Consider the following 13665-nt stretch of genomic DNA (forward strand, 5'->3'; position numbering starts at 1 on the left):
GCCGGCTCCCGGATGCCGGTGAGCAGTGTAGTTGGTTGGGGCTCTCACTTGGTTTAATGCTCTGCTGTCCCTGTCTTAAAAATCTTAATAACTTTGGAACAAGGGGCCTTGCATTTTCATTTTTTTTTTTAAGTGAGAATTGTAACGATTTAAAATTTTTATTTATTGATTTATTTTGTTTTTTAGGGCCACACCCTCATATGGAGGTGCCCAGGCTAGGGGTAGAATCAGAGCTACAGCTGCCGGCCTACATCACAGCCACAGCAATGCAGGGTCCAAGCCACATCTGTGACCTACAGCACAGCTCACAGCAACGCCCAATCCTTAACCCACTGATAGAGGGCAGGGATCGGACCCGCGTCCTCGTGGATACCGCTGAGCCACAACAGGGAACTCTCTTGTGTTGAATTTTTGACCTTGAATTAATTAGCATTCAAAGCAGTACTAAGAGCGACTGCCAGATCCAGCCGCATCTGCGACCTACACCACAGCTCACGGCAACACCGGATCCTCAACCCACTGAGCGAGGCCAGAGATCGAACCCTCAACCTCACGGTTCCTAGTCGGATTCGTTTCCGCTGCGCCACGACGGGAACTCGACATTTCCATTTTGCACTGGACCCTGCATATGTATGTAGCCGGGCTGCAGCACTGAGTTTTTGGCGTCCTCTCCAACTTTCCACTATCCGTGCCTCCTCCTCGCCCAGGCGCTGCTACAAGCTTCTCTGGAAAACGCAGTTCCGCAGGGCCAGAGAAGGCCTGGGGCTTCACGGTGTTTGTGGAGCCCTGAAGACTTGGGAGGGAGGTCCTCCCAGGCTCTTCACGACCGAACCTACCCCAGGCAGCCTCCAGCCACGAGTCCCGGGTCAGCTTCTTCCCCGGGCAGCGCGGAGCCCTTCTGTGAGGTGTGTATGGTCCCCCTACGGCGATCCCTCCCAGGAGGAGCCCCTCTGCCTCTGCGTTAGGGAAGGTGTTGCCCTTCCCTTAACGGCTTGGAGGGTAAGGCCACCGGCGGGACCCACGGGCGCCTTGAAATACAGACCACACTTTCCGGGCCGCCCTAAGACGGGGGCCTGCCCGGGTCACCGGGGACAGGTATATTGAGAGCAGAGCGCCCGACCATAGGCATGCTCGCAGCACCGCGGGGAGCCGGCCCCGGGCCGAGCGCGCCCGGAGTCAGGCTGGTCGCTAGGCACCGCCACCGCGCTTGGGGCGCACGTGCGCGCCTGCCGGGAAGAAGGTGTGGGGGGGACTGCTGCGGGCCTGCACACAAAGGGGGCTCCGCGCAGAGTAGGGGACTGGACGCCGGCTGCTCGCGTGGCCCGGCCTCCGAGGTCAGCCCGGGGCTGGCCGGACCCTGCAGCACCGAGATGCGCGGAGGCGGCCCAGCGTCGCCTCCCGCGTATGGTACCGCTAGCCTCCCCGCCGACCTCCGCGGATGGTTTCGCCCACCCGAGTCCGCTCCTCCATCCGCCGCGGAGGGGCGAACAAAGGGGGCGTGGCGCACAGGCCACGCCCCCAGCTGCACAGCGGTGAGGCGGGGATCGCAGCCTGCGGGGCGGGCCGTTCCTCACGCCGCCGCGCAGCGGCGTGGGGCGGGGCCTGACTGGGGCGCGAGGCGGGGGCGGGGCCGGCTATCGCCCGCCCCCGGCCCACTCTCCGCCCCCGGCGGGCAGGCCACGCCCCCCGCCGCGGCGGCGCAGGGGCGGGGCGGGGCCCTGGACCCGAAGGCCCCGCCCCCCGTGTGAATATTGATGCGGCGCGCGTCGGCGTCGCCCTCCTCCCATTGAGCGAGGCTGTGTCGCGTGGCCCAGCGTCGGCGTGACGGTTGGACGCGGGCGCGGCACTGCGGGTCCCGATTGCTGCAGCCGCTTGTCAGTGTGATGAAGATTGGCACCCAGGTAAGCTGTCACTCAACCGCTCCGCCGCCGCCGCCGCTCCGCCGCCCCGTCCCTATCAATCACGCCGGCCCGCAGGCGCCGCGGCCGCCGCCCCGCCGCCGCCGCCTGGGTCTCCGCGGGCCGCCACCGCCCGGGAGGGCCGCGCCGGACCCGCCGCCCGGGGCAGGGGGCGGGGAGGGGGCGCGGGTGGGGGAGGGGAGCCGAGGCCGCGGGGAGGGGCGCTGTCCGCCGGGCCGGCATGGGCGCGCGCCCCGCTTGCTTTTCGGTGTGGGCTTTGGGACGCGGAAATTTCTGGAAGGCGCCGCCGCCGCTGCCGCCGCCGCGCGGGGCCCGCCGCGAGACGCGCGCTCCTAACCGTCCCTCTCGGAGTGCGGCGCGCGCCCCAGCGCGGGCGGGGGCGGGGGGCGCGGGCGCGCGCGGTGGGGGCGGGGCGGGGCGGGCGCGCGCGGGGGCGGGACCGGCGTCCGGAGCGCGGGGGCGGGGCCGGCGGGGCGCGCGGGCACGGGGTTCGGGCGGTGGACGGCGGGGCCGCTCGGGGCGGGGGCGCCGCGCCCTCTGGCTGCGGGGCTCCCGGGGCGGCGGGGTCGGAGGGTTGGGCCTTGTGCAGGCGGCGCCGGCAGGGAGCCGGGTGGGCTTGCCTTCCTGCTCCAGGGCCTGGGCGCCCGGTTTCTGGAATGAGTTACAAATGCATGGCGAATAATAAAGGGCTAATTTGAAATAGGTGCCTGGACGTGTGGGGCATGGTCTGGCCGCTGGCTGGAATTTCACATTCCTTTAGAAAGAGATCGTGAGTCACTTCAGAAAAATCAGGAAAAGTTGAGTCTGCTTTATTTCATCGTAGTGGCTGTTGAAACGCCCTGTTTTCTTAGTGGTTCTGAGCTTCAGCCAGTTAGGCTCTCCTTTGTGATGTTTGACTCGAAAATGCGTCTTAGCACGTGCTCCTGGGCTGGGGGTCCAGCGGGGGTGAGGGCAGAAGTCGGTACTTGTGGGGTGGAAGGGAAGGAGCCCTCCCCACGCAGATGAGCAATGGGTAGACTTGATCGGGGACTTGCAGCCATCCAGAATAAGTTTGCCCTATGTAAGGGGGTTATAATTATTCCTAGAGATTCTAAGATTTAGCTTTCAGTGTAAGCTACTGGCTTTTCCGAAGGAAGTGAGTACTTTCCACTTTAAGGTAGATGGGGCACTCTCAGCTTGGTTGGGTATAAGTATGTGATTTTTCCTGACATATTGAAAAAGGATGTACATGGTACATAATATTTTCTGTAATATACGGAAGAATTGTTTGGTGAAGTGTTGCCAGTGCAGGTATTGGGGATGCTGTCACATGTAGTTGTACATGGATTTGGAAGATGGCAGACGGGCTCGAATCTGCCTTTCATCACTTTCTTAATTAACCGAGCATGGAGAGTGATGTGTGGATCTTTTAATGACAGTATTTGGTTGAATCCAGGATGCCCCGTGGTGTGATAATGACTGCCACGGTGTTTTCTGAGGCAGCTGTGCAAGGAAGCTTCCTGCCTGAGAGATTAAGAAGTGGGAGTTAGAACTAGGAAATAGAGTAGGTGAACTATGACTTGAGGGATTAACATTCTATGCTGGTGGTTTACGTGTCAGCGCTGCATAGTTAATGATTCTGGGTGTAAAGACATTTTGTTGGATTCTTGTCCCTTTGTGTGCACACATTTACAGTCTTTATATCAGCCTACTGTAACTTTAGAAAGGTACTACTTGGGACCAGTGAAAGGTACAGCTTGAATAGTAACATTCTAGTTGTAACTTTCACTTTTTTGCAAACTAATTCACACTGTTGTAGAAATAACCTTGAAACTTCTAGAGAGATGCAAAGCCCGCCCCAGGGGCCTTTTTCTGTGCTGGCTCAGACTCCTCCTCTGACAGTTTAGGAAGGAGAAAGTAGGATCTAGAAGAGAAGCTGTTACCCTCAAATACAGTTGTGAAACTGCTGAGCCAGACTGGGCAGATTTCCTTCACGCTCTTTATTAGCTCACTTGGTAGCAGGTTACAACACTCTAGTAATTTCTTTTTGCGTACTGATGAGTATAACTGACAACCTGAGATTTCTACAGCAACACCAATGCTTGGTAAAAATACCTGGTTTCTGTTGTAGAGAAGTCACAGGTACCATTACAACTCCGGGAGTTCACGTCCACCTTCCTCACTGAGTGAGGGCTAAGTTGCAGGCAGGCGGTAGTGCAAGTGAAGGAGTGATTCCGCCCCCACCCCCTCGGGTCCTCCGAGACCACCCAGGAAAGAACCTCTGCACTCGCCCAGAAATCCGCTTCCTCTCCGCCCATCCCCTCGCAGGAATGTGTCTGTGCCGCGTTCTCCTGACTCAGCTGACTGTGCTGACGCAAAGATGACAAGGAAATCAGACGGGGCAGATAAGAGCCCCGAGCTTAGCAAGTCTGCTGTCCGGGCGGCTGGGCCACTCGGGCTCCTGTCTGACGGCGCTGTTGTGATGAGTCTTGTACAAGCTGCTCAGGAACACGTGGACGGTGGAGACACAGCAGGAGAGTGTCAGTTTGGGACCTGTTAGTGTACACGTGCAAGGGCTGGGCGGCTGTCCCAGAGGTCACTTCTGTTGAGGCCGGTCCTGCCACCCACAGGGGGTGTGTCATTGGCCTCAGCCTCTTGCCTAGTGGAGCCTGTGGGGCTGAGGCTGCGGGCACGCTGTCTGCATCTGTGACTGATGGATGCCTGGCTGTTGGAGTCAGGCCCCAGGATGGCAGGGAGCAGGCCACGGGTTTAGGGTCACACGGGAAATAAGGAAAAAAGGGATCCGGGATCCAGGGACCACGTGTGCTTGGCCTTGGGGCGGGTGGCACTGCCCACTCAGGCCTTGACCTTCCCTGTTGAGTCCTGTTGCTCCTGCTGGCCTGCTGCTTCCGCCTGCGTCTGCTTGCAGGGCCGCTCCTCCCAGCTCCCCTGCCTCCCCGCTTCCACTGTCCCGGCGGACACCCCACAGAGCATGTCAGGGCTGGCCTGCTTGCCGCCGGCCAGCTCTGCTGGTGCCCACCTGTGTGCCAGGGCCTCCTGGTCTCCAGCTCTCCCAGGGAGGGTAGACTCTTGCCAACTGCACAGCGCCCCCTTGCAGCAGGGTCTGAGGTGGGTGGAAGAGCTGCGATTGCAGCGTCCTGAGCTCTGATCAGACTTGAAGAAGTCACGCCTTCATGAGAGTTTGGTGAGCTCAGTATTTGTTACCTGTTGTCTGAGACATTTTATCAAGGTTTGGGGGGGTGGCGGTTGTATTAAAAAACCAGGAATTTAACTTTGCATTATTTTAAATTTTGTCACTTTTTTTTTTTTTTTAATTATTGCAGCAGAATTTATTGCAGCCCAAGCAAAAGCCTCTATGGTCCACTCAGGCAGGGGTTGGAAGCAGTGGCACTGTTGTCACTTAGGGCTAGTTGTCCATGTTAGGGAGGCTGCCCTGTGCATGGGAAGACTTCAGCAGCATTCCTGGTCCCCACCCACTGGGAGCCCACCCGCAGGTGTGACAACCAAAAATGTCTTTGCACGTTTTGCTAAATGTTTCCGGGGGGATAACCCCCCCCCCAAGTTGAGAAGTACTGACCTAGAACAGCGTTTCCCAGAAAGCGTTATGTGGAACCCAAGTTTGATGGGACAGGCCGTTCAACTCAGAATTTACTACAGTGGATTCCGAAACCACTAAACGCCTTTATTGTTAGAGTTTTGCTTTGTCTCTAGTAGGCATATGTGGCCCTTTAGCTTCGAAATACTTTGGGGATGGATTTTGTTTTGACAGGATTTAATGTCTATGTTTTTGTTTGTTTGTTTGTCTTTTAGGGTTGCACCCACGGTATATGGAGGTTCCCAGGCTGGGGGTCGAATTGGAGCTGCAGCTGCCAGCCTCCACCACAGGCACAGCCACGCAGGATCCTCAGCCCACTGAGCGAGGCCAGGGATTGAACCCACATCTTCATGGATGCTAGTCAGGTTCGTTCCTGCTGAGCCGCGACGGGAGCTCCACATCTGTGGTTTTATTTGAATATTAAAGTTCAGGTGGTGCCTCCCCAAACCTTGTTTGAAAACGAAAGTGATCTTCCGACGGATGCTTTCGCAGAGTGAGGTCTTGACAGCCTCGCCCTGGGACCCTGGGGCAGCCGGCTCTCCCGAGGGGGAGTTCAGTGAACTGCAGCCACGCCGCCCAGCAGCCTGCAGGGTGTCTTGGAAAAGAGCCCTTTTGTTGGACTGTATTATTTCGACAGTTTCCTGGGATTCCTTGACAGCTTTCTCAGCTCTATGCATACACAGCTTTAGTCTAGCAAGGGTCCTGCCCGAGATGAGTGACGCCCTCCAGAATCGGGAGCGAGAGCTCGCCGGGTCCTGCCTCCTGCCTGGTCGCCACTGTTCCCTGTCCTTTTCTGGCCTCGTGACCGGCCCTCTTAGAGCCGCCGAAGCTGCAGGTGCCCTCGGCTTTCCTGCGTGTCCCCGGGAGCGGGCCTGGTCATGCTCGCCAGCTGCAGCCGCTCTCAGAGCAGCTGGGGTGACGCCCCCTGGGGACGGGAGCCGAGGCGGGCGGCGGTGGGGGGGGGGGGGGGAAGCCCGCCTGTGGATTAAGGGGAACCTGCAAAAGACTCGAGTCACCAGGACGGCCTTAGAAGCACATTTTGGGTGGGGTCAGGGTCAGCTGGACTGGAGGCCTGGGGTTGGCAGAGAGCAGGCCCGTGGGCCGCGTCCCACGGGCCTGTTCCCGTCCCGCCCTAGAGCCGTCAGGGGACGTTTGGGAGGAGAGCGAAGCCGGAATAGAGACGGCGTGAGGCCCGCAGAGCCCCGGACACTCGCTGGCTGGCCCCGTGCGGGGGACGTGCTGGCCCCGCTCGGTTCTGCGCCGAACCAGAGCGGGCCTGGGTCCGGATGGAGCCGAGGCATGACCCGGGGCAGAGGAACAGGAAGAGGGGAGACATAGGTTTTCCTCCCTGAGCTCCTAACGTGCGAGGACCCGTGTGTGGGGTCGTGCAAAACGAGGGCCTCGGGTAAAGAGCTCCAGGCGGTGACGAGGGTCGCGGAGGAAGGACTTGGCGTGGAACGAGCCCCGCGTTCTCCGCTCTGGCGCCGCGTGCCCAGGGTCCCTGCTCTCCGGACCGAGTCCGCGCACGGGGTTGGCTTCTTTCTCGTGGGTGCCCCCTCCTTGCCCAGAGCGCCTGTCCTCAGACCCCGGATGCCAGCGGGCAGCAAGGAGGGCTCAGGAGCTCCCTGGGGTGGGCTGGGGACCTGGCTGCTCACTGATCTTTGGCTCTTCAGGGCTCTTTTTTTCTTTCCGGAATTTCCCCAGCCCGGGTCTTGGCGTTGCTTTCGGTGATTCTCAGTAAAGGGAATTAAGACAGGAGAAGGCGTGCTCCTCGGCTCCTTTGGGGCACTTCTCTGAGACTTGCTTTCCTGGGGACCCTTTGACTTGAGAAGGTGATGTTTAGTTAACTTGCCTGAGGTTGTACTTTGCCTGTTGTTTATTTAAATAGTTATTTCTCAGGTTCAAGCTTCATGTCAGTCCAGTATATCCTAAGACCAAAAACTGTAACTATTTCAAATTTTAAAAATCTTTCCACCTTTATGTGTGCTATTTTTACTGTTAAAAAAAAATTATTCTGGGAGTTCCCGTCGTGGCTCAGTGGTTAACGAATCCGACTAGGAACCGTGAGGTTGCGGGTTCGATCCCTGGCCTTGCTCAGTGGGTTAAGGATCCGGCGTTGCCGTGAGCTGTGGTGTAGGTTGCAGATGCGGCTTGCATCCCGCGTTGCTGTGGCTCTGGTGTAGGCCGGTGGCTACAGCTCCGATTTGACCCCTAGCCTGGGAACCTCCATATGCCACTAGAGCGGCCCAAGAAATTGCAAAAAAAAGAAGAAAAAAAAAATATTCTGGAAGTTCCTGTTGTGGCTCAGCGGGATATGAACCTGACTTGTGTCCATGAGGATGTGGGTTTGTTTGATCCCTGGCCTTGCTCAGTGGGTTAAGGATCCAGCGTTGCCGTGAGCTGTGGTGTAGGTCGCAGATGCGGCTCGGATCGGGCATTACTGTGGTTGTGGTGTAGGCTGGCAGCTGTAGCTCTGATTTGACCCTAAAAAGAAATATATGTATATATATGTATGTATGTATGTATGCGTGTGTGTGTGTGTGTGTATATTCTGTATAAATTATATGTTCCCAGAGAAAAATACAGCTACTGAATTCGCATGGAGTGGAATACGTATTATGGAATATCCCCAGTATTTCTGCCTTCAAGGTGTAAAAGAATGCTTTTCTTTTTTTTTCTTTTTCCTTTTATTTTTTTTTAGTGCTGCACCTGTGGCATATGGAAGTTCCCAGGCTACGGGTCGAATCGGAGCTATAGCTGCTGGCCTACACCACAGCTCACAGCAACGCTGGATCCTTAACCCACTGAGTGAGGCCAGGAATAGAACCTGCATCCTCATGGATACTCGTTGGGTTCGTTAACTGTTGAGCCATGACAGGAACTCCAGGAATGCTCTTCTAATGTAATTTTCTCATGTAACAAATAATATTGAAAGTGACAATTATAGTGCCAACAGAACGTGCATTTTCTCTTTTTAGCTGTATTCTTAAGAGTGTCATTAAAATAATCGGAATTCTTGTCTAGTCGGCATAATCAGATATTCAGAAGCAGTTACTGTGAGGCGCTTCGCTAAGTTCGGTAGGTCCCCCTCCCCATTAGGAGGCACCCTGCGGTGCTGTGTCCGTGAACTTGCAGAGGAGCAAACACTGCCTGTGCGTGTGGGCATATGTGGGTATCAGGTCACACGGCGTTCGCTGGGAACAACGCGTCACAGCCAGGTGTACCCCAGGGTCGTAAGTTTAACCTTTAAACGCCCCGAATTCATTTTAAAGCTTTGAAAAAAGGTCCTGGATGGTCCCCGATGTGTTTGCCTTCCCGCGTTGGCATTTGGCACGCACTCAGACCAGCCCCGGGCCTGCAGCGCCCGTGCTGAAGAACAGCCTCGGGTGGGACGGCGATGAGCGCGGGGCACAGCCCTGCACCGAGGCTTGCCGTGCAGACGTGGGCTGTGGGAGTCGCCGATGCCGGTGGTGTGGGCAGCCGGCAGAAGACGGGAGAGGGGCCGCGTGGCTCCCACGTGCTCGGCGGGAACGCGGAGCAAAGAACAGCGTCATTTCCCGCCAAAGGCAGTGAAGAGAAGGCGGAGGGGCTTGCTGGGTGTGTTCCAAAGCAAGGCATGCGATCGGCCCAGAGACAGCGGTAGCCATGAGTCGCGTAAAAGGGTTAAGTCTCCCAGCTGACAAGACCCCAGGCTTAGCAGAAACACGAAATGGAGTTGAGTGCAGTCTGTAAGTGATTCACCTGTAACTAACACAAGAAGGCGGCGGCAGGAGGGAGAGAACTAGATCCAGCGCGTGAAAAGAAAGCAGGGGAGCTCCCTGGTGGCTCCGTGGGTTAGGGACGCAGTGTTGTCATTGCCATGGCCCGGGTTTGATCCCTGCCCCCCCGGAACTTTTACATCCTGTGGGTATGGCCAAAAGAAAAACAAAGGTTTAGCAAGATCAGTCTCAAACACCTAGACTCAAGGTGAAAAGCATTGGAGGAGTCCCTTCTAGTCACAAGTATAACGTGTTAATAAAATGTAGAAAAATACGGCGATGGGTCAAAATGGAAGCTGACGCTTGTACACAGAGGAGGACTCTTCACAAGCTGCATGTCAGGTGGGCCAGAAAGAGAAAGGGGGGAGTGGGGGGTTCTCAGCCTGGCCCTGTGGGCATTGGGGCGCTGTCCTGTGCCGGGTAAGCTGCCCAGCAGCGTCCCTGGCCCCCGCTCCCTCGAGGCCAGCACCCTCCCTCCTGCGCGTGGTAACTGGAAGTGTGTGGGCCTTGCCTGGTGCCCCTTGGGGGCCAGACCATCCCTACTTGAGAGGTGTTGATAGAGGGGATTTAAGTAACAGGACATAAAGTATAGATTCTCTTCAAGTGCATGGAACATCGAACAAAAACTGCCACATGTTAGGCCCCAAAGAAAAATCCCGATTTCAAAAAGTAAAACCTATAGATAGCAGATCCTCCGACCACAGTGCAACCCAGTTAACCTGAGAGTCAGAGGGTAGCTGAGAACATCTTCGCCGAAGGGCCCAGCCCCTTCCTTCTCGCTCTTGGGCTGAAGAGGACGCTCAGCGAAGGACAGGGCTGCCCACCGCAGCCCTGGGGTGAGGCAGGAACGGCTCTTGGGAGAAGTGCACTTAGTAGAGAACCAGAAAAACGAACGAATTCAGCTTCAGCCCAAGGAACCAGGAAAATAAAATTAAGGCACATGTGTTTTTGCTTTTTGCGGATTGCACTAAGAAGAAATGAGAGCAGTATTTTAAGAGGTGTGTGACCCCAGATGATGGGAACTGCACATATAAGGACATACCATGTTTGGTTCCATGGCAGTCCCCGCAGCGTGCAGCGGCTCCAGGCGGGATCTCGGTGCCCAGAGCAGGGCTGGGACCCTGGGCCACAGCAGTGAAAGGGCCGAAGCCTAACCACCAGACCCCCGGGGAACTCGCGCTGTGTGTGGTTTAGGAAGACGACGTAAGTGACCAGAGCTGACCTTGGAGGAGGAGACCTTGGCCAGGGCAGCCGCGGCGGAGATGGTCAAGATGGATCTTTTAAAAAGGCACCGGCTGGGTTAGGTCAGACTTTCGGGGGACACATAATCCGTGTTGTATAAACTGGAGCTTCCGTTCACTAAACAGCATTATTGTGCACCTGCTGTGTACCAAACCTTGTGATAGTGGCAACGGATATCGTGGTGACCAAATGCAGATGCGGCTCCTTCCTGCCAGGAAGTAGTGATGGCATAAGTTAACGAGAAGCCCATTCAAGTAGACGGAAGATGCCACCTGCAGCAGCTTTTGCTCTGAGACGCAGGTCAGAGGTCAGGACAGTTCTAAGTCGGGCTGACCCATGTGAAGCGCCAGGGGAATGGGAGTGGAGAAGGGGATGCAGAGTGGGAGGTCCTTCCAGGTGGGGGGCTGTGTGTCCAGAGGGGTGTGTGTGGGGGGGACATGGGCCTCTGACTGCAGTGTGTCGGGGGGCTGTGTGTCCAGAGGGGTGTGTGTGGGGGGACATGGGCCTCTGAGTGCAGTGGGCGGGGGGCAGCAAGGAGCAGCCACGCTGCAGTCCCGCCTGGGGAGACTTAGGGTCTCTGTCTTGCAGGCAGCGGGAGTCCCCTGCAGGGTGTAAGTGGTGTGTCCTCGTCGGATCTAGGGCTCCAGAAGATCCCTTTAACGGCCCGGAAGCAGGCCCAGGCCCCCAGAGCGGCGCTTGAGTCAGCCGTGCAGCGTCCACACCCCAAGGCGCTCCGTCTGCAGCTGTAAGTGGGCGCGAAGGGGCAGCCAGCCTGCTGCCCCTGAGCCGTCTCACCTCGTGCTGGGATGCGCGGGGTGTGAGGGGAGCGTGCATTTCATCTCGGAGAGGCCGTTAAGTGTTTGCTCATGATCCAGAAAGCTTGGCACCCCTGTCATGGTGCAGCGGAAATGAATCCAACTAGGATCCATGAGAATGTGGGTTTGATCCCCGGCCTTGCTCAGTGGGTTAAAGATCTGGCATTGCCGTGAGCTGTGGTGTAGATTGCAGACGCGGCTCGGATCCGGTGGGGCTGTGGCTGTGGTGTGGACCGGCAGCTGTAGCTCCGATTCGACCCCTAGCCTGGGAACCTCCATGTGCTGGGGGTGTAGCCCTAAAAAGACAAAATACAAAACAAAACAAATTGGATTATACATCTATCTTAGTGGGATAAATCTTGAGCTTTGAAGAAATCTTAAAACAGTTCTGAATACTCCAGTTGTTAGTATGATATTCATGTTATCTTGATACTATATACACACATAGACATGAGTCGTTATGTCGCTGTCATCAGGAAACAAGGTTTTCAGGGTAAGAAAGAAAGACATACAAGTTGTAATTCAAAGTAGTTATGTAAATACCCTGTAATCTCAGATTTGAATTGGAGGCATCAGTGTTAACTTGTTTTAAAAAAAAATTTGTGAGAAAAGATTTCCTCCCTGTCCGTGGAATCGTCCTGGGACCCGTGAGCAGCCAGGACAGCGAGCCCCCCCGGCACCGACCGTGGTCCCCACACACCTGCCCCCTGCGAGAAGTCGGCTCCAGGCTCGCGTGGCCTGGGAGAGTCTGGGCTTGGCACAGCAAGTAGGCGAGCTGAGCCTGGAGCCCCGTTTCGCCTAAAAGCAGAAAGCTGTCTCGAATCACCAGGGCGTGCAGGTCCCGCCATGGCGCTGCAGAACCCCGTCCGACTGGGATCCCTGAAGATGCGGGTTCGATCCCTAGCCTTGCCGTGAGCTGTGGTATAGACCAGCAGCTGTAGCTCCGATTCACCCTTAGCCTGGGACTGTCTATATGCCATGGGTGCAGCCCTAAAAAAGGCAAACAAAACAAAACAAAAACCAAGAAAACAAAAAGAATTACCAGGATCGGATAAAAGGCTATAGGAGGTAACAGCAGGGGCTTGCATTGGAAAAAGATGAGGTAATTGGAATGTCAAAACATGTATACATATTTTAAAAACTGCCCTCAGTTTGTAAATGTTCAAACCCAGGAGATCCTAGTGTCCTGAAACCACCTCGCCGGTCACTAGAGAAGGCCAGGAAACTGGCAAGTGACTCTGAAGAGTGGTTACCCAGAGGGAACAGCAAGCCTTCGTGATGCCATCCCTGGGGCTGCAGGGCAGAGGGTGGCGGGGTGGGGCGGGAGGAGGGTCTGGAGGCATTACTAGGAGTCCAGGAAATGATGGGATGGGTGGCGACTGTTTCTGTAACTTAGCTGTTGAGTCAAAGCTAGATGCCCGTTCTCCAGAGTGAAATTCCAGGGCGTAAACCTCGCGGTTGCCCAGTGCTCATGTGCTCGCGGGTGGTGTGGGGTTGTCCGTGGGCTGTCAGCGTACGTGGACTCCGTTACAGGCTTCTTACGTGCCAGGATCAGGCAGGAAGGAGGCGTCCTTTCCCCTTTAGTGCCTGAAAGTGTTCGGATCTTTTGGAGATAGGCCACTGGTACCAGGCGTCGAGCACCAGGCCGTCGTTTTCTTTAGACGCACGAAGGTCTGCAGAGCAGGCCGACACCTATGTGTCCTCGAACACATAGGTACGTGGTTGAAGGTCGTTCGCGGTGTGTACCCAGTGGATCACCTTCATCCGACCTGCCCCCTTTCCCCTCATTTGCCCATCCTCGTGGCACACGGAAGTTCCCGAGCCAGGGAACACATCCGGGCTGGAGCTGCAGCCACACTGGGTCCTTACCCCAGTGCACCGCAGTGGGAACTCCCATCCGTTCCCACTTCGAATGACGTAATTCCCTAATTCGTAGGTTGCGTTGATACAGTTACCATTCTCAGGCATCACGGTTGTCAGACTGCCCGCGCTGTTGTGACTTCCTTGTGAGTTCTGAGGTTAATCTAGAAACGGTTGACCTGAAACAGACTGCTGGTTACTTCTCTAGCAGAATCGAAGCTATTCGGGATCTACGAAGAATTGCGACCCTGGCGAGGCTGCGCTGCCGCGAGGGAGGGAGAGCCGATTGAAAAGGGGGAGGAGAAGTTGGGGGGCTGCAGTCAGCAGAGTCCCTGCAGGAAGTGAGGGTTCGCTGGTGGCCTCTCTTCGCTGAGCTCCTGCTTCCCACGCGTCCCCACCGTCGGGGCCTGTGCGCGCCCCCTGCTGGCTCCCGACTCTGTCGAATCGAGGTTTCTGTTTGTTAATTTTTACAAAAC

At 56.5% G+C, this 13665-nt stretch overlaps 1 protein-coding gene across 2 annotated transcripts in view; it reads left to right on the forward strand.

Moving 5' to 3' along the window:
• Window positions 1–1749: 1749 nt before the first annotated feature.
• Window positions 1750–13665, forward strand: part of PKNOX1 (PBX/knotted 1 homeobox 1) — a 45256-nt gene continuing 33340 nt past the window's right edge. Inside the window, exon 1 of one of the 2 annotated variants that reach the window (XM_047797399.1) lies at window positions 1750–1901. The gene's annotated coding sequence lies outside the window, so the exon portion shown is untranslated. Of the gene's footprint in view, window positions 1902–2526; window positions 5104–13665 lie in introns of those variants that run through there. The other variant, XM_047797389.1, reaches the window with a different exon arrangement.

This window comes from Phacochoerus africanus, chromosome 1 (genome assembly GCF_016906955.1).
Source record: "Phacochoerus africanus isolate WHEZ1 chromosome 1, ROS_Pafr_v1, whole genome shotgun sequence".
In the NCBI taxonomy this organism is placed as follows: domain Eukaryota; kingdom Metazoa; phylum Chordata; class Mammalia; order Artiodactyla; family Suidae; genus Phacochoerus; species Phacochoerus africanus.